This window comes from Haemaphysalis longicornis, unplaced genomic scaffold, assembly GCF_048455015.1.
Source record: "Haemaphysalis longicornis isolate Haplotype H1 unplaced genomic scaffold, Haemaphysalis longicornis Haplotype H1 scaffold_8, whole genome shotgun sequence".
Lineage (NCBI taxonomy): Eukaryota > Metazoa > Arthropoda > Arachnida > Ixodida > Ixodidae > Haemaphysalis > Haemaphysalis longicornis.
The window spans coordinates 111,701,785-111,722,561 of NW_027526445.1; the positions used below are offsets into that span (position 1 = coordinate 111,701,785).

The 20,777-nt window shown below is 45.7% G+C and overlaps 1 protein-coding gene across 1 annotated transcript in view; it reads left to right on the top strand.

Moving 5' to 3' along the window:
* Nucleotides 1-10,041: 10,041 nt before the first annotated feature.
* LOC144149748 (uncharacterized) overlaps nt 10,042-20,777 on the top strand; it is a 371,422-nt gene continuing 360,686 nt past the window's right edge. Inside the window, exon 1 of the mRNA XM_077681402.1 lies at nt 10,042-10,261. The gene's annotated coding sequence lies outside the window, so the exon portion shown is untranslated. The remainder of the gene's footprint in view (nt 10,262-20,777) is intronic.

The following is a 20,777-nucleotide window of genomic DNA, read 5'->3' on the forward strand; positions in this document are numbered from 1 at the left end:
GGGGAACACTGAGGTGATGCAAAGCATCGCGGAGTTCCCTTTATTTTCACTGGCGTTGGTTACCCACACCGCGTGAACGTTGTTGGAAACTCCGCGATGCTTCGCATCACCTCACAGTTCTCCTCTGACAAACGGCTCTGTTAACTGGTGGGCTGATGCTGGCTGAACTTGTGTCAGCCAATCCGCTAGCAGGATTGTCGGTATAGTGCCTAGAATATACTGGCTAGTGTGTCGAGCGGAACGCTTCGCTATGGGAGAGAGTGGCGCCGTTTGCAATGAAAGCCCACCGATGCCGCCAGATGGCGCCGCTTGGCAAGAGGGTGCTGCCTCAGCAGACGACGCAGGTTTTTCGCTTCGGAAGGCGGAAAGGTGGCCTTGTGCGTGCGTGATTAAAGAGGTTGTGGACGTATTGTTTCTTCGCCGCAATGCACCGTTTATTGTTCTGTGTGGGTACTTGCACATGAAAAACAATCCGTTAGCCCCTCCCAGCAGTTATGGGCTGATATTGCATCGGTTCTGCATGCGCGCGCGAGCATCCGTGCCGCGCCAAATCGCGGGCTGTGTTCCGGGTTGTTGTTTTCCCGTACCTGACACTAAAACCGCTTTGTGTAACTGTAAAACAAGTTGACAATGCCAAAGTGATGGTGAAAATCGACAACGTGCTGAATGCGCCGGTGTGTAAAAGCGGTTACCGCCCAAACAACATGTTTGCCGATTCAGCGGATGCTACGCGGCTTGCAGAATAGGAACGAAGCATCAGAAGAAAATGCAGAGGGCTGAAGCCGGCTGCAGTTGTTTGCGGCGTGGTCTGCGGAAAGTATATTCAGTGCAGTTGTACCGAGTGAATGCTTATACGTGTTTACGCATGAACCGTATCTTCGGTGTTTTACAACCATGCCTCCCCGGGCGATGCGATATTTACGATAATCACTTATTAGGTAGAACACATCGTGCTTATTGGAGTGTCAGCAAAGAGGAAACTTAGAAATATTCATGAGCAAAAGACTACAACCAAGTGTCCTAAGCGCACTGCGTCGGATGTCGTTCGTTCTCTCTCCCTCTGCGAGTTGCAATGGGCGCAGCGCACGCCTAATCGGTGAGCCTTGAAAAATTTGGTGCCGGCAATGGAGCACCTGCAATTGAAAAGAGCCCCATACGCCGTCGTTCTGAAGCAGCAAGCGCTAGTAGATCGGATAACGGCGCTGCACACTTGAAACGGCGGCTAATCACGATATTCTATATTCCTGCAGTGGCATTGATATGAAAGTGCCACCTGTACCAGTGGTTTTATTAGGTAACGCTACTGTGGCGCTCAAGACAGTAACTTCGCCAACATTTTCATTAAAAGATGGCAATGTTTGGAACGCCTTTGCTTAGTGTGCAAAGCGGTTGCCACGGCCCTAGTAGCACAAATTGTTGCCGCAACGTTTCTGCCGTGTTGCCAATGTTGCGTAACGTTAGGCAACGTTACACAACGTGGTGACAATGTTGCCGAATGTGGGCCAACGTTGGTCACATTCAGCAACATTCACGCAACGTTTACAAACAGCGTATAGACAACGTTGCCCGTATGCACGTTTTTCACGTTGCAGCAATGTTGCCAAATGTGGACCAACGTTGGACACATTCAACATCCACGCAACGTTTACAAACAACCGATTGGCAACGTTGCCCGTATGCACATTTTTTCACGTTGCAGAAATGTCGGCAAATGTTGGCCAACGTTGTACGCATTCAACAACATTCACGCAACGTTTACAAACAACGCATAGGCAACGTCGCTGACAGGCACGTCTTCTTGCGTTGCAGCAATGTTGTCAAATGTGGGCCAATGTTGGATACAGTCATGCAACGTTTAAAGACAATGCATGGGCAACGTTGCCCTTTACACGCTTTTTTTCGCGTTGCAGCAATGTTGCCAAATGTTGGCAAATGTCATATTTATGATGTTAAACGATTGTATGGGACGTTACATAAGCTGCCTAAAAATTCAAATGATCCCGTACAGCAGACTTGAATGTTTGCGATGTAGTACACGTAACGTCGGGATACGTTAATTTCGGGAGTGTGGTTAAATGTGATCCACGGTTTCTACATATTTAGCAATGCTCACGAAAAACCCAAAAATAACATTGCCTGTGTGAATGTTTATCTAGGTTGCCGAAATATTGAGGAATGTTGAATCTACAGCAGCTTTACATTTATTTATTTGTGAAACACCACATTAACCCAAGTTTTGGAGGTATTACGTCGCCTATAAAAGTTCAAATGGTTATGCAGAACGGACGCCTTAGCCGCAGTTCACTGTACCATCGCCTCCTGTACTATTAGCTGCGTATAATACGGCACTTACACACGCGCACGCACGACGCACGCACATAAATGAAATCCCCATCGTCAGCCTGTCCACTGCAGGACGGGGGCCTCTCCCAATACAGAAGGTTCTCGCCGAATGCTACACCAAAGGGGCCAATCTTGTTCTCGTGAATGGATGCCGTTTTCTTAGGCATCGCCTATCTGGTTTAGCCTCTCTGATATCCGCTGATGATATACCACAGGATCAGGCAGCACCCCAGACCGGGGAATATAACAGAACAAAGGGCGGCACCTGCACTTGATTTGAAGTTATTCAGAGGCAGACAGCAGGGCACCCTACATCAATGCGTGATCATTTAGAGATACAGCTCTCAAAAAACTGTAGAATGCATGTGGAGGACTGCCATGGCCCACGCTGAGCGTGTAGATTCCCCCATGAAATCTAAAAGGAACCGCGAACGTTTAAACGTTTCCCAAAACGAAAGAAACGCGTGGTGCCGGTTAGATGAATGCATGGCGCAACCAAACTCGGCGGCAGATCTGTTTATTTTAGTCCCTCATTTGTTGGGTGATCACACATTGCTACTTTAGAGTGGATACAGCCTAGAATAAAATATTACCGCCATTCCGCGCTTCGCGCATCGTGTTTCGTTAAAGCCAGGTGCCGCGCCGTTTTAAGACGGTCATTTTTTCAAGAGGGCCGCCCGCTGTCCCATAAATGAAATTAGTTTTTACTTCATTTTTTTAGTAAGCGGGTAAATCTCATCGCCGTTCTTGGTGTTAATGAAAATATACCACAAATATGGGACCTTCGATTGAAAATTGAGCGCGAACAAAAGATTGTATTGTTCAGGAAAAACTTGCAAAAACGCTCATTTATTGCTGTATCATTCTGTATAACTAAAAAACACAAAGTGGCTTCGTTTATGTTGCAGAACCGAATTTTAACAGATCAGGCAGGCAGATTCCCGATCATATCCAATACTCTTTCTAGCCTCGCTACGCTATCGGTGTCGTACATGAGCTCGCGTCATCCGCAATGATCGTGTTGGCCGCGGCATTTCTTTGTGTAGGACGCATGGGCCCGCGACGATTTCGTCCACGCGGGAGAAATCGCACCTACCAGCCGCGGTGGCTCAGTGGCTAAGGCGTTGCGCTGCTGAGCACGAGGTCGCGGGTTCGATTCCCGGCCACGGCGGCCGCTTTTCTGATGGAGGCGGAAAGCAAAAACGCCCGTGTGTACAAGATTTCGGTGCACGTTAAAGATCCCCAGGTGGTCAAAATTAATCCGGAGCCTTCCACTACGGCGCGCCCCATCGCATGCGTTGCGCCGGCGCGTTCAACCCTACAATCAAAATCAATCAGAAATCGAACAACCTCTGTTAGCCACGCAGGCGTAATTACTATAACCATCGTATAAATTACGTCCTATAAATGTAAATGTCCGTAATCTACCTGTTTCCTCTTAGTTTTACGGAATAGCAAGCTCAGTTAATCGTTGAAGCGCGTTATTTGTTTTCAGCAATAAACAAAACAGACATTGAAACAGACATTGAAACAGACATTGAAATCTGCCATCGTGTACCCAGCCGTAACCCCGGTAAGAGCAGCATTATTGTTCAGTTTAAGTCTAGAGCAAAGCGTGACACAACCCTCAGAAAAGCAAAGAAAAAGAGGCTCACAAATGAAGACATCGGGCTAGATAACACGACACCGGTATATGTGAACGAGCATTTGTGTCCAGCAGTGAAGTTGTTGCTCGGAATGGCAGTCAAAAGAAAACATGACAATCACTGGAAGTCTGTGTGGACGTATAATGGAAAAGTGTTCGCAAAGCAGACTGAAGATTCTGATGCTGTGCGCATTTCCTGTGAAGCAGACCTTGCAAAGATAAGCTCGGCTCCGCGTGCTATTACGCCGCCAGCAGATTAACTGGCTCTAGAGTAGTGCTGTTGATGTTACACTCGATTTTCTGTGATGAATTATCTTGAATTTGTTTTGCCTCATTCTGTTCATTTTCCATGCAAACCACAAAACTCTGTTTTGCACATTAACGCTCGTTCCGCGTGTAATAAAAATGAACACATAGTATATTTTCTTAGCGAGTTTACCTCCCAGTTTGATATAATCATGCTAACAGAAACATGGTATAATAATTACAGTAATATGCTGCGTCTTAGTGATTATAGAAATTATTTTATAAACCGACCGAACAAACGTGGAGGCGGCGTCGCTGTATATGTGAAAGGATGCTACACTTATGATATAGTTCCAGAATTCTCTGTTATAACCACTGATTTTGAAATTTTGACTTTGAAATACAATTTAGACGTTCTATCTGTCGTATATAAGCCCCCAAATGGAAACGCGTCCCAATTTATTCAGTTCTTTGAGAGGTTTTTGGAATATGTCAACAAAAACAATTTCCGCCTAATTTGTGGAGGTGATTTCAATATAAACATTTTAGAAGATTGCGATGTAACCAACGACTTTATGAGCACTATTCACTCTAACGGCTTCACAAATTTGATTACCACACCAACACGTGTTACCACTTATACTTCCTCTTGTCTTGACCTATTAATAACCAATATCGACACCTTTGTCTCGCAAGCTGGTACAATAGTTTCTGATGTAAGTGACCACTGTCCTGTGTTCATGTCATATAATCTAGAATCCCATAATTCCAATGATCGCGATGAACCATTTACTATGCAGTATGTATCTGACGAAGCCTTGGAATCATTTAAAAATGACATTAGTGCACATGATTGGTCTCCATTGTTTAATATATCAGATGCAAATATCGCTTACGGTGAATTCATCAAAGCCTTTGAACAAATATATGCTACACACTTTCCTCTCACAACCATTAAGCTGTCAAAAAAAATAAGAAAACCGTGGATCACGGCTCTGCATGCCAAGATGATAAAAAACAAAAACAAGCTTTATCATACATTTCTGCGCACGCGATCACTAGAAGTGCTGAAAGTGTTTAAAAAAACGAGAAACAAATTGAATGCCGAGCTCAAGCGGGCCAAGATAGCATATTATCAGCGAATTTTCGACGATGTTGGTGGCAAGCAACCCGGAGCGGTTTGAAAGGTTATAAATGATGTATTAGGCCGTGGAAAGAAAAATGTGGCGCCTGAAAAGATAATTCACAATGGCTGTGAACTCTCCGGTAGGGCACTTGCCGATCATTTCAACAATCATTTAGTGAACGCTAACATCTCTGTCAGCGGATCATCGAGTGGGCTAACTTCTGCTAACGCTTGTGTCGATACCATATTTTTAAATCCCGTTGATGAACAGGAAATATTCAGCACATTTATGAATTTAAAGAACACCAAATCTCTAGATATTAATAACATGCAAATAAAACCAGTTAAGTACGTTTTGCCAGTAATTGTACCTGCACTTACTCACATATTCAATTTGGTTTTTGAATCTGGCATATTTCCTAACGAGATGAAGAAAAGTAGAGTAACTCTAATATTTAAAGGTGGAGATAAAAATAATGTTAACAATTATAGACCGATATCAGTATTGCCTGTCTTCTCAAAGGGATTAGAAAAAGTAATTTTTTTTCGGATATCACAATTCTTTGATTCCAAAAATATTCTCTCTGACGCTCAATTCGGTTTTCGAAAGGGCAGGTCAACAGAAACAGCCTTACTAACAATTAAAGAATACATATTACAAAATATTGAAAAGAATATGTTTACTCTAGGTCTTTTTATTGATTTTAGTAAGGCTTTTGATTGTCTTAACCATTATGTTCTAGCACGTAAATTGCACTGGTGTGGCATTCGTGGTAAGCCTCTATCTCTTCTCCAATCATATTTACAGAACAGGAGTCAATCAGTATATATTAAAAACCACAAGTCCAGCCTTCTGCCCATATCGAATGGCGTGCCCCAAGGAAGCGTGTTGGGTCCTTTGCTTTTTAATGTATATATAAATGACCTTGTGCATATTGATTCAGTTGCAAAATTTGTGATATATGCCGACGACAGCACAATACTTATTCCTGGTTCCGATTCAATTAGTGTAACAAGAAAATGCAACGAAATTCTCAGTAAGCTACAAACTTGGTCAAGGTCCCACTTTCTTAGAATAAATCCATTAAAAACAAAAGTAATTATATTTAGAGCAAAAAATAAAGTTGTCGGACTTCACGAAAGTATTAAATATGCTGAACAGGATATTGAAATAGTGAACGAACATAAAATCCTTGGTGTCACATTCTCTTCTCACCTTAATTGGGAAGCGCATGTAAAAAATACATGTAGTAAGCTCTCTCTTGTAGCCGGAGTGTTGTCACGCTGTCGACAGTTACTCCCTCTGAAAGCGAAACTCCAAGTCTACTACGCGCTTTTTCATTCTGTGGTCAATTACTGTAGTTTAGTTTGGTTAACAACTAGTAAAGGTAACTTAGAAAAGGTACTTAAGTTACAAAAAAAAGTTCTCCGTTATATTGCAAATCTTGATTATCTCTCTCCAACGCATGCTACTTTTTTACAACATAACATTATCAGAGTTGAATATATATATGATTTCCGTATTCTTCACTCCTTTTATTTCTCGCATTGTGCCTTTAGATATTTTTTGATGAGTATTTCTGTATTAACATCTAAAGTAAACGCATTAAACACACGAAGCAGTGAGCCCTGGTTTCTTCCGAAATTTCGCAATAATTACAAACTGCAGTCATTGCAACATAACCTCCCATCTCTACTCAATAAATATCAATGCACTTCTAAGTTCTCAAAACAGGAACTAAGAACGTTTTTTGTTTGTAAACAATAAATATTTGTTGGTACTGTATTTTTCTTTAAGTGGATGTATTTTGTATTCTCCTCTTAACTGTTTTTGTATTTCATTGTATTATGGATGGTGATTTTCAAAATTGACACATGACCTATCATATTGTTTTTTTTCTCTTAATGTACCACTGTAAAACGTATTCTTTGGTGCTGTTTTTTTTAAATTACATGCTTGTATTCTATTTGTATACCGCTTTTGTTGTACTTCCAATGTATTGCGAGCATGTTTTGTTTTTTAGTGTGGAATCGTGATGCCTTGGTTAGGGTTCTCGGGCCCAGTCAAGCTGTTCATACTCAGCTTTTAGCCCGTGAACCCTTCCAGAATGTTGTTGTTGTTTTTTCTGGAAAAATAAAAATTGAATTGAATTGAATTGAATTGAATTGAATTGAATTGAATTGAATAATGAGAAGTTTGCATTCCCCCTCGCCCCCTACTTGTTGCTTACCCCTGCTCCATTTATATGTCCCACTTGAACTTCAGCCTGCGTAATGTCGCTGAAAAACAGTCACTTTCAAGAGCAATCATGAATTCTCTACACGTCATGCTAGTCTCACTTTTCTTATGGAGTTGCTGAACAAATGTGTACTTTTTTGCGGTGAGGTGCCCGCAATAATTTGAAGTTATGACTCAACAACGAGACACCTTATTTCTATACCCGGTTTCTTTTTATTTTATTTTTTTCACTCACTTTTCCTAAAGTTATATACGCGTACGACCCCAGTCAACGCCAAAAAAACCTGGGTAAATCCTCAGGATGTCCGACTCTGAACATTTCAGCATCCTCAGGTTGTCCAGATCTTATTCTCAGCCAGTCCAATCAGGGTCCGTTTGTCCGTCCAGCGTACATCCTCAGAACGTCATCAAAATGATGCCGCTGGACAATTTTCGTACACTTCCAGGACAAAAACTAATGTTCGTTTTTCTAAGGCTGAAGTTACCTACAAGCTAATTCAACAGGCCTCACTACAGAAATCAGGCACGTCCTAAATGATTACAGTAGAACCTGGGGAAGCCGTACTAGGAAGGGAGGCAAAAACACTGCACCTGAGAAGACGGCACGGGTAACCTAAGAAAACTAAAGCGGAGTATATATGCTGGCTGAACCCCAACAGACGAAGCCTGGAAGTTCGAGCAGAACCACATTACTAGTTCTCGGTGTCAAATTTTGTTTCAGTTTCACGCAAAGGGAAGAATCTTTCAGGTGCCCCCGAGAGGCGTGGCTTGTACGAGCACAACGTAAACCTCCTGAAGGTGAAAGGCGTCACGGGACTTCTGTCTAAAAGCTTTGGAAAATTATGGCAGCTGCATGAAGAGTTGAAGTGCTTTTCTGACTTTTTGAGTAGATTCCAAGATATAGAAATGGCAGCTGTCGAACAGGAAGAGTACGGATGTTGCGAAGAAGACACTTCTGTCCGCACTAGTCGTGCTCTCAGCACCCAGTCATGGGACTTCTCTCTAAAAGCTTTGGAAAATTATGGCAGCTGCATGAAGAGTTGAAGTGCTTTTCTGACTTTTTGAGTAGATTCCAAGATATAGAAATGGCAGCTGTCGAACAGGAAGAGTACGGATGTTGCGAAGAAGACACTTCTGTCCGCACTAGTCGTGCTCTCAGCACCCAGTGACGTCCCAGTGCAGCAAGGGATTGCAGCTGAAAAATGACAGTCATATTACTACTTTTATGCAGGTTATTTTAAAAAAGTCCTTAAGTGATACTTTTCCAGCCGTTTTTCACTAGCAAGGACCTGTGCAATAAACCACTTTTTATCCAAAATGGGTCAAATTCTGCGTCTCACATCAATGTGTGCCAGATCTGGACTTTACAAGTACTTACCATTGAGGGAAGTAATGCAGCTACATTTCTATTTCAGTGCTCAAATAAGATCCTTTCCTCCCTTCTACACCATGGCAAAAAATTATTTCAGCACTTTCCACTGTTATTTTGGTGGCAAAAAACGACGTTTTTCTCGATTCCACCCAAAGTGGACTTGGCTAATTTTGAAAAAAAAAATTCTTCACTGTTTTTTTTTATTGCCGAAATTCTGATGCAAATTCTAATACATGTATATGCTTATGGCAACTAATAGACCTATCAGTCTGTATTAGTCTATCAGATCTATCAGTCTGCATTAGTCTATTAGGTCTATCAGTGGGTATTAGTCTGGTAGGCATGGAGGAAAGAAAAGGTTGGTAGGTCTATCAGATTGTATTCTGATAGGTCTGCCAGTGTGTACTAGTTCTATCAGAACCAGTGGCAAGTTCGAACAAAGCAATGAAACATGGCAACACATTTTATTATCTGGGTACACAGTCAATTTTGGATAAAACCAGCGCGAACTCAAACGAAGAAGATGGAAGTGCAACACAAGGACAGCCGCTTGTCTAACTAAATTTTAATATCAGAAAGGGTGAGCATAAATACTGAACACAAACAATAAAATAATAAAAGGACAGTGCGCATGGTCGAAACAAGTTTGCAAAGGTCACGGTGATACCACAAGTAGATATACACGTTACAGTCAAGGCACACGCAGATATGCAATCTCTTTAGGATGGAGACACACGCTTGTTTGGCTTACACACTTATCACCTCGTTCTGCTATGTGGAATGCCTCCATGATTTCGCGGATTGTTTGATTACGGTGCCTAAATAAAATGTTAGTGGCAGGAAAATTAGGTTTGCATTGGCTGCACTTAGCACAATGCGAAGAAAGATGGTAAAGCGAAGAGAGGCATTTACTTCGCAAAAGCCGATAAAGACTATCGTCTTTTGACGTCATTTGCAACGAAATAAGCAGATACGCGGCCATTTTTTTTATTTTGCCACCCTCTGATTGGCTAGGTAGCGCACAAAACAGTCGTCGCTGAAGGAACGACGGGCATTGTGTTGCTGGAACTACGTGCGTCGTGACCCTTCCTGGGCAACGCGGCGGTCATCCAGGCAGCTGGTGGTAGCGGTGGCGACGAAAGGGAGCGTATACGTCGGCGTTGGTCTTGGCGTCGGATTTGGTGAGAGCACGGAGTCGTCTACCTTCCTGAGCAACCCGGAGGTCGTCCAGGCAGCTGGTGACAGCGGTGGCGACGAAAGGGAGCGGCGTTGGTCTTGGCGTCGGATTTGGTGAGAGCACAGCTTGTTTGACTTCATGTGAGCACTGACGCAATTTGCTTGGTAGTCGAGGATTTTTGACTTTGCTAGATATAAGTAGTACATCTAAGAGCGGAACATTTGTTATCTGCAGTCATGATGCCGACGTCGGTAACAAAACCCAACCTAATGTTGCTCACCGAAGGGCTAGGTATCACGCGGAGAGAGCCCACGCGGAGACGCGAGAGACAGACGGTGCGCTCACAGAGCACATCTGCGGGTTTACCCCCTGCGTTCTCGCTGAATGCCATGTGATAGCGTCACGCTACCTTTCGCGCAGCTGTGCGCTCCGCTGATGGCACGTGTGGCGGCCGTGTGCGCGCCTTGTGCATTCGCTGGGATGCGGTTATATAATTATAAAGGAAGCTCACAACAACGCATGGCATCTCACTTCTCTTTCGTCTCTGCCACCGATCCCTCGGAAGCGACAGAAACAGAGAAGTGAGATCATCTAACACCGGGTTTGAGTTTACTTCATTTTGCAAAAAAAGTGTCCACTCATGTGCTACACCGATACAACTCAACCAACCACCGTTCATAAATCCTGCATTCATTTCACCTTAACAAAGAACATCCAAGAAAGGGTATGGTTAAGTGCATTTCACTTGTCTCTGGTTTCATCTTTTGTAGAGCCACGTGTGTGAATTCAAGTCACGTTGCATGGGCAATCGTTGTGGGTGTCATTTACAGCTTCGTTTTCAAACCACCTTCATAGGGTGGATTGGCGGGCATTTTTTGCCCACAGGAATCGTTTTTGCTCACATCGATGAAACCGTTGGGGGGGGGGGGTAGAGGTATACAGCTTTGCTGTGAAAAAAAATGCCTACGGTATGTTTTGTATATATGCCCATGATTCCACTCCATAGAGCCAGTAATGCGCAACGGCTCCTGGCCTCCCTGGAGGTGGTACCTACATTTATTAATTGGTCCTTTCTACAGTGTTGTTTTTGTAACTATATTAGTCTATCACGGCTGTGATAGCATTATTTCGCGTGCAGAGTATGTAATCCTAACTACGAATTCAGGCCGACCGATTACAAGCAACTCCTGAAAAGAGTAGTTCCATATGACAAGTCTTAATCTATGAAAGCTTTGAATATGGGCCGTTTGATTATCCTTGCTCCTGATTTGTTCGTATGCGTGCCAGCACGAATCGCTGCGTAGTTTATGTAACTCTCGCTGTGCTCATTCATACCTGAGATACAGAAGCAATAGGTGCATGCGTCCTTAGCATAGGTCGGCGTACTCACTCGTGAGTACACTCATTTGTACTCAAACTCGCAAGTGAGTGCGATGACGAGTGAGTACAGGGGTGAGTCCACCACTCGTGAGTATGAGTACTCGCGAGTATGAGTACTCGTGAGTACAATACTCATGAATACTGGTTTTGCGAGTGCCTGCACTCTTGAGTATATGCACTCGTGAGTACAGTAGTGCAAACAAGTTTTATCACGAGCTCGAGTCCGGACGCGCGTGTACGAGTCGCAAACAGCGGTGCCGCTGTGCAGCTTAACTGTCAAGGATGGTAAAATTAGACAACGAAAACTGCACCTCCCTCCTTTCCCGGTCCCTGTTTGGCGCTGTAAGCATTTCTCGGCGGTCGCTGGCAAAGGGGTCACGGTGAAGAGGGAAAAACGAGGGGGTGAGGGCCCGGCGGGAAACGCTGCCGCAGTTGCTCTGCTCCTATGGCACTTCTTGACTGCCCCAGTTATTTTTGTTGACGCGGCCTGTGAACGCGTGGCGGCTTCATTGCGCTTGCTCCCTTCTAGTTGTTTTCCGTAGACGCATGTCACGCTGTGTAGTCGTTTCGTGAGCCGAACCGCTCATTTCAACAGTCGCAGTTAATTTACGTAACTCGCGTCAAACCGATTGCGGGGTTTGTAACGTTTGCCTCACCGAAATTGTCCGCACCATTCCGCTGTGCGTATTCAAGCGACAATTTGGCTGATGTACGTGCGCCCATATGGTTTTATTAGGTTCCCGTTTTGAAACATTTTGCTCAGGTTCGCTAGTAATATGGTCTCGTGTAGTGCCATTTACAAGAGCGTTACATGACTCGCACAAAGCGGATAGCACTTCTCAACTCAGTGCCTCCGATGAAATGCCGCCGCACAGCCGCTGCTTCAGGGCTGGTTTTATACCCCCGGGTTTCCGGCGCAGCCGCGTGGAGTTCGAATCTTTCCAATCAGGACTATCACTGGCCGCAGTTTGAAGGCGAAGTGATTGCGTCAGCCGAGCCACGACAGGAAAGGGAAGGCGACTCAGCGGCGCCGTCTCCAGGATCTACTCGCTGCGTGTCTTTTTTTGGGCCGGTCGTCCCAGGCATGATTTGGTGCGGCCGTCTCGATAGGAAAAATAGAGTAGACTCGGCGGCGCCGTGTGCCGCCAAGTTGCGGCACTTCTTCCGCGGGCTGTTTGACCGAGGCGCGAATCGGGCCCACCGTCCGCGCGTCGCCAGGTGCAGCAAATTTGTGTCGGGCGCTCTGGTTAACCGCACACGCACGAATACAAAAATTAGTGATTAAGGTCATACCCGTGTGGGTTTTGACCGTGCTGTGAACGGAAATAGACACGACGCGTAGCGCCCCTGTCCTGTCCCTTTCTCGCGGCAGGCCATCCCTCTTTGGCTTTTCGCGCGGTAGCCGGTTTTCGTCTTTCTGTTTCTCTTACTTTGTGGGCTGGCGGCGGTTGCGAGTGGTACGGCTGCGCAATGCGGTAGCGTCTCTTTCCAGCTGGTTTTAAAGACGATAGCCTTTCTTTGGCCACTTGAGCGCGACAATGTTGGCCGGTCAGTCTGTCTGTCTGTGTCCGTCATAAAGATAATTTATTATTTCAACTTAATATCACGCCCCGCTGTATACATGGGAGATACTGCGGTCGCCGTTAAGTAGCTTTATGTACATAATGTGCCCTATCTAGAACTGGCCAACTGCCCCGCGATTCAGCCGCTCGGCCAAAAGTTGAAATAATCCTTGATCACGACCGCTGGATGAGAGCGCACGCAAGGTGCGGCCTGCCGCGTCGCCCGGAATTCAACGGGCGAGGGCGTGAGTGGCGGTGTTTACGTTTGTCGCCGCTTGACTCCCTCGCGGCGCTAGCGTTCGGGGACTGATTTCGGGACGGAGCGGGGCGGTCCCCGTAGGCGAGCGCTTGCGCCGACTGAGACACAGCCAGCGCACGGGTTTTAAAGATGTTGTCCTTCCTGGGCTACTCAACCGCGGAAACTGTCTGTCCGTAAGTATGTGTATCTGTCAGTCTGTCGCTCGATTCAGCCACCCGGCCGTGACTGAAGCAGCCACAAGTTTTTTCTGCGATGCGCTCACAAAATTCACTGCAGCGTTGGTCTCGTCGTCGCTGTTGCCGTGGTCGACGTTGCCGTGGTCGATGTTAGGCCTGGCGGCCGCTGCCCCGTCGGGGACATTTTTGTCGGCGGTGACTTTCTTGTACGTCCTCCGCCGCTTCCCTCTGAACTTGTTCTTACTTGTGTATTTCTGGTGGTCGGCAATGGCCTTTTTCGGGCTTGCCATCGCACAAAAACAGGAAAAAAGAACTCCGGAAAACAGTGAAGCGAACTACGGCAACAAAACACCCGCGCTGTCAGCCAATGGTGGCCCCGCGTCAGTGGCGCGTGGTTTGAAACGGCGGGAAAAGACTGTTTTTGTTGCTTTTTTTTAGATTTTTCGTGAACATACGAAACTTCGGAAACAGGGATCGTGGGGAGTAAGGACAACTCTACACGAGCCAGCGGCCGCAATATGGCGGACAGCTCTCTTCGCGGCCCCACCAGTATAGAAGGCCACCATACCACGAGCACGCGAACGGCACCAAGTTTTGCATAAATTTCGTGATGCCGCGCGTCACTGCCGCTCACTCAGACGCGTTTTTCACCGACTTATGAGGCTAATTTCGATGTGATATTTTCAGATGTCAAAATATAATGTATAAAGATGATAAATCAGCAAAAAACAAAGTGAAATTTGAAAAAAAAAACGCGACTTTTCGACCCGCGTCTCCCCTTAAAGTGAAGCATCTTTAGAAGTGCACTCTCGTGGCTAATGCGTTTTGCTGCTGAGCCCAGGGATGCGGGTTCGATTCCCGGGCGCAGCGGCGCTTTTCATATGGCTGCGAAAACGCCCGTGTGTTCGAGACTTCGGCGCACGATAAAGATCCTCAGGTGGTCAAAATGAATCCGGAGCCCTCCACTTCGGCGCATCTCATCGCCTGTGAGGCGTCGGCGCGTTAAACCTCATAATCAATCAATCAGTGCTTTGTGCGTCCGCAATTGTAGGGACCCAGCGCCTGCGCATTCTATGTCCTGTGCGTGCACGGTGATGTCGGTGCACTTAGTGGGCACCGAACACGTATGTGTAGTGCGGATGGATCCCTTAACATGCGCGCAGCTACAGTGAACAGAATATTTCTGTTCCCTGTACGCGCGGCTACCTAGTTTTGCATAAAGTGGCTCTCATTCACCCTCATCGTTACGTTCGCGTACTTCCTGGAAGATGGACATCTCAGAACTGCTTGCATTTTGTTCAGACTTCTAACTTAAAGGTGTTGTGCCACCAAATTTTTTGCTTGTGCATTCTTTGTTACAAACGTTTTATATTTCGTTAGAAACCACGATACATGCTCTCACATGCACATATTCTGAGTAAAAAAATTATTATCGCACGATTCATGTGAACAGGATTCGGTTCCGTTTCTGGGCGCCGATTCAAGCAGTGACGTCACAGTGTTGCGAGGACGCTCTGCCACGTGTGTCTACCATGCGGCGCTGCGGTACGCTACGACTTTACTGCGGCGTCTGCTTCTGCACACACGTGCTTCACCACGGAAGTAAACAAGCCGACTCGTCATGTCAAACCGTGACAGCTCCGACACAGACCCTTTGTCTGCATCCTCGGATGCAGACAAATGAAAATCATGGATATGCAAACCATAGAAATGCAATTAGATATGCAAACCATGCCCCTTAAAAATAAAAACTCTAAACTAAACTGCCCCGCCGCGAATTACCCTCAACGTTCACCGAGCGGGCGCGACGCGCGAGACCACTGAGCCACAGCACACATGATTTCACACTGCGAAATAGCCGATGTACTAAATAGAGGCCCATCCTTGGAGTCGTACGTCGGTGTTTACTAGCTAGTTTACAGAATTCCTGGCTTGTAAACTCAAATTTCTTAAATAGCGCTTGCGCAGCAAGGTTCCGCGAAGCCCGCAATAGCTTATCGCCATCAACTCTGCTCCTTCGTGAAAGCGCTCGAAAAAATAAGTGTACCCAGCTGCGACTGCGATTTTGCACTGTAGGGATAGTGCTTGCCGTACTTTGGTTTTACGTTTTACGTTAAAAACCTTTGCCGATACTGATTGATCTCTTATTACCCAAATTACCCTACGTAACTCTTGTTCTGTACGAAACTGACCTTATATTTTCTACAGGCGAGCCGATCGCACACGCATTCCGGGGTAGCGGCGTCGCCGAAGAGCACAGCCGAAGCGTCGGTCTCCAAAATACGCATCGCATTAGCGCTAGTATTGAGTTGTATGGGCTTCAAGGACCTTACTGAGTTTATTACCCTCCAGAAACTAACAAACTAGAGCCGCATTCATTGCGGAACGAATGTTGTCGGGGCGCAGTTTTCGCTTCTCGGTCGATTCCCGACGACGCGTCGGGCGACCAGTCAGGCGACCGGTTTTGTTGGCGTCTTCGGTCGGGGAGTCGGTCACACTACGACGACTTTCCATTGGCCGACGTGTTTGTGTCGCCGCCACTCCGCCAAAGCGCCGGACTCGTGACGTCAGTGCGCGCGCGTTTTGAAAGGGGTTTGCTATGAATGCGTGATATCGTCTGCCTTGCCTCACGCAGTTTGTTTGTCTTCACTGGAGTCGTTATAAGCGTATTAAGTCCAAAAAATTACGGGATCGGCTCACGCCATGTTCAAAATATTCCCAGTGACGCCCTACTTGCGCCGCGCGGAGAAACATCCGGCTACGGTGATAAGGCACAGCGGCAACTTCCGGTGCCGTTCTTAAGTTGTCACCGAGTATAGAAGGGCCACCATATACCATATCGCGTCGTCGTCGTGTCGGCCTAGTGTGTGTGGTACGACCAAGCGACCAAACAAACTGTCGTAACTGGAGTTCACGTTGACGTCGCTCGAGTCGCTAACGTGGCATGACGTCACAAACTTTGTTATGCTGGAAATTCACTGACGGCATGGTTAGTGGCGCTAGCGATGGGTCCCGATCTCCAGAAGAGCTTTTAAACATTTTTTAGAAGCGAATTAAAATATATATTAAGTGCTTGCTGTACCCAGCACTTCGTGTTGATGGTCCTTGCATTCAGAGAAAGCCTACAGCAGGCTTTTTACAGACTTAAAATTTGGTGGCACAACACCTTTAATTCATGCATAAGCTTTTAGCCACAGTTGCTGTCCTAGGGGGAGGCCCGCCAGAAAACGACCTTGCCAACTGCGTGAGCATCACTCCCTCCCAGAGGGAGCCAGCCACCATTCGGATGATGGTGTTAACTTAGCGAGAAAGTCGCTAAATTTAGCGTGTTTTCAGTCGTGCTAGCGACAATTCTATCTCTTTGGAGTCTTAGCGACTTTTTTGAAGACTTTGAGAAATTGAATTACAGTGTGCTAAACAGGCATAAAATATTGTGAAACAGGGTAGTGCTCGGAACAAGCTTCGAAAAGTGACGCCAAAACAGGATCAAACCTTTGTGGCGCTGCGATCTTTAGCGTGCAATGCGGCCGCACGTGGCCGTCAGTAGCCGTTCCAAGCACTCAGCCAGTCAAACTAAAAATCCAGTCAAAAACTAAAATCTCCGAAAAAAAGTAATCATCATCATCATTGCTGGCGACGTTGCCCCCAAAAAAGTTAACAGCACTGAATTGTGTACAACCGATGGGGAGTATCGCACGTAACCGTGTGAGTAATTTACCAACGTTGCGCTTGGTGTATATTGCAAACTGGCTCTATTTGTGCCGCAGTTAGGATCGCTTTTTACGCTTTCCTCACTCTCCCGAAGGCTGCATTCTGCGCTACTTTGTAAACAGTGATAAAGGTATCGTTCGACGTGGCAATGCGTTCCCAAGTGTCCCATGCCCGGCAAGGACAAGGTGCGTTCACCGCCAAGTGCGCCGGCAGTGTACTCGGATAGTACTGCGCAGTCGGAGCTTGTATCGGAGAGGACGCAGCCGATGCTTGAATTGATGGCGCAGTTGCTGGAATCAAAGAACGAGTTTGCAATGCAGGTTTACGCACTCGGAGCTGGCAAGCCTAGCAGTAATGGCCTATCGTTATGCAAGCGCTATCCACCACCGAAGGAAGGTGTCCCTGTATACATGCCGCAGTCGCTAAATTAGGTCGCATTGGCCCAATCTGCAGTCGGTCGCGAAGCTTGCGGGATTAGCAGTGCGCGGCGGAGCGACGCAAACCTAGGATGCCTGGGTACGTACGCTCTACGCAGTGAGTGCACCGAGATTTGCTGTACATGTTTCTCTAGGAGAGCTATATATCTATTTATGTTTGCGTCGCTCCGCCACGCACTGCCACGCACTGGTGGTGGATATATCTGTATATGTGTATATGTATATGTATATGTATATATATATGTATATATATATGTATATGTGTGTATATATATATATACATATATATGTATGTATATGTATATGTATATGTATATGTATATATATGTATATGTATATATATATATATTCCCGAATCAGAAAATGGGAAATGAGGGGCTCGGTGAAATAAGACAGAAAATAAGGGTTGGCAGTCAAGAAAACCTCAGAAAGCAAAGGGGGTGTTGTGGTGGGTCATAGAAAGAGATGAAGAATTTTTTGAGTCAGAAAGAAATTGGTGAGAAAATGCCCGCCGGGTGGGATCCGAACCCACGATCTCCAGAATACCGGTCTGGTGCGATAACCACTATGCTACCGGCGGGGCTATTTCCCCACCAGTTAGCTTGGCTAGATCAGTCCTGAGAATCGGTTATATCTTGTGAGGAAAATAAGGCATACAAAGAAGGTAGCACTAGCAGGAAAATATCCCCGGTTTGCCTGCAGTGTATACTGCACATCCCATTCCGGCTTTCCTGTGGGCAAAACATCATGTAGAAAGCTTCTACTGTTGACATCACTGTGCGACAGATATAAACACGAAGCTGCCTCCCCATACTGAATTCAGATGTCATTCAAATAGCTTCAACTTCCACAACTGAGCTAATTATCAAGTGTTTTCATCATCAGAGATTCTGTCAGAGAAGTACCTATTTGAAAAGAGCTACAGTTATGTCCAGTGATAAGCTAAAACAGCTTCTGCATTGAAATTATTTGCCACAAAAGTGATGAAACTAGGTCATCAGTTTGAATGGTTTGTCAGCTGTACACCACAACATATAGGCCTGTGATTTTCCCCAAAAATACTACCCTGGGGTAAACTTGTATGTGCACATAGCACTGTTAGTAAACTTGTATGTGCACATAGCACTGTTACTAGTAGTGATGCCACAGGTTACCTACACTTTGCCCTGTAAGTGTATGTCAATAGACAAAAATTTTGTTTCGCTTAAATGTAAGTGACAGAAGAAGTTTGAGGACACCGAAGCATTTCTTATGGGTTTGGAATGCAAAAGCACTAGTGTCCCATTGCACGCATGGTTTTCTCCACAAGCAGCTGTTAGAACTTCTTGCCGAGGCTGGCCTATACACTATTCTGTAGGTCATAAAGCCGCTTGCATCCCCTCACTTTCCTTTTTTTTATCCCTCTGTTACTTTGATGCCCTTTGGCAAAATTGTGCAATAAATAAATAAGAATGCCACAGAGTGTTCCTTCAAGTGGGTATGTTCACATCACAGCCAATAGAAACTGGTGAATTCACTGTGAATTTTGGCAGCACCTTTCATCATCAGTTGCCAGTCCCACTCTGTCGGTGAGAATTTGGTTTGTTATGAGAGTAAGGGAATTGGCCATGAGCTTCTAACAGCGGTCATTGTCATTGTCATCTTTTGCGAGAGAGAGAGAGAGAGAGAGAGAGTAAATGTTTATTGAAAGGGAGAAGAGGCCGGCCTGAGAAACTGTACTTGGGCCTGCTATTTCCCATTGGGGGAATGGAACTGGGGACAAAAAAGAGAACGGAATGAATATAGAAGGTATGAGGAATGACAGTGAAATCGACAAATGAACTATGTACAAGCAGTACAACCAATAAACGCCTCGCGTACAATGGGACGCTGAATCAGGTTATTACAGTCCACTTTTCACCATATAATTATCCTCCATAAAAAAATGAGACCTTATTCTGCAGTCAAATTTTGTAGCAACCTAAAGCCGACAATCCACAGAGGAGTCGCTAAGAAATATAAGCAGGGCTTTAGCGGCTAGGCTTTGTTTCCTGTTCCCAGCCCACGTGCCCAAAATCTTTTGTTCGGACAGAGGGCGAGTGACCGCTGCCTCAAGGATCTTTCGCTCACTAGAGTACTTTGGACAAGCGCTAAGAAAATGTTCGATAGTTTCAGGACAACCACACAGAAGGCAGCCCGGGCAGTCCTCGCGTCCGATTGTGTGGAGACTTTCAGGTCAATGCTACTCAAGACTTAGCCGGTGTAGCAGTGTCTCTTGACTTCTGCGAAGCCGAGGAGCGTGAGCGAGCTAGAACTTTTGCTCGTGATCGAGCCTGTGAAGCCGTTCATGTCGATTCTGCAGGCCAAACGAATGCAAGGCTGTAGCTTGTTTACGTGCTCGGTAGAGTATCGTGTTAGCATCTTGCCGTGTGATGGGTTTAGCCAAGAGAGTTCCATTGTGGTGTGTCTGCTGGGCTTCTGCATCTGCCAATGGGTTTGTGAGAATTATGCGTGGGTATGTGAAGTTGCAGCCAAATGCGATTTGGTGAAACAGCCAATTGGTTCTGATGACAGCTGTAGTAGTTGCTGGGTAATCCACCTGAGTTGGTACGTCGTCATGGCAATATTCATTTTACCCTGTCGTTACTACCGTAATGTCGACCCTCTTTACGTGCCAAACAATGTCGAAATCACTGTACATTGAGCTGCATGTACCGGTTGTCCGTGTTTTCTAAGTAGAAAGCCACAACGCATTTACAAGGCCCACCTTCACCTGGAACCATAAAACACACTGGCGACGGGGATGCGCACTGGGATCGCATTTTAGACGTGTTCATTATTCCCATCCAATCCCGAATTTTAATTTAAAAAAATCTCAGAGCTGACACTATAGCTGATTAGCGATCGCAGTGACATAGTTTGTCTCGGGTGTCTGCTAGTTTCTGCACAGTGTCTGCTAGTTTCTACCTTTAATTTTATGCGTGGTGAACAAAACTTCATGTAAAGTTCATTTCAATAGCCAACACGCCCCTTAACCATGTGTGTAATCATTTCCTTAGCCGGTGCAGTATTACATTCTGGGTCAATTTTCCTGCTTGGAACTTCTGATTATGCTAGGTGGCAAG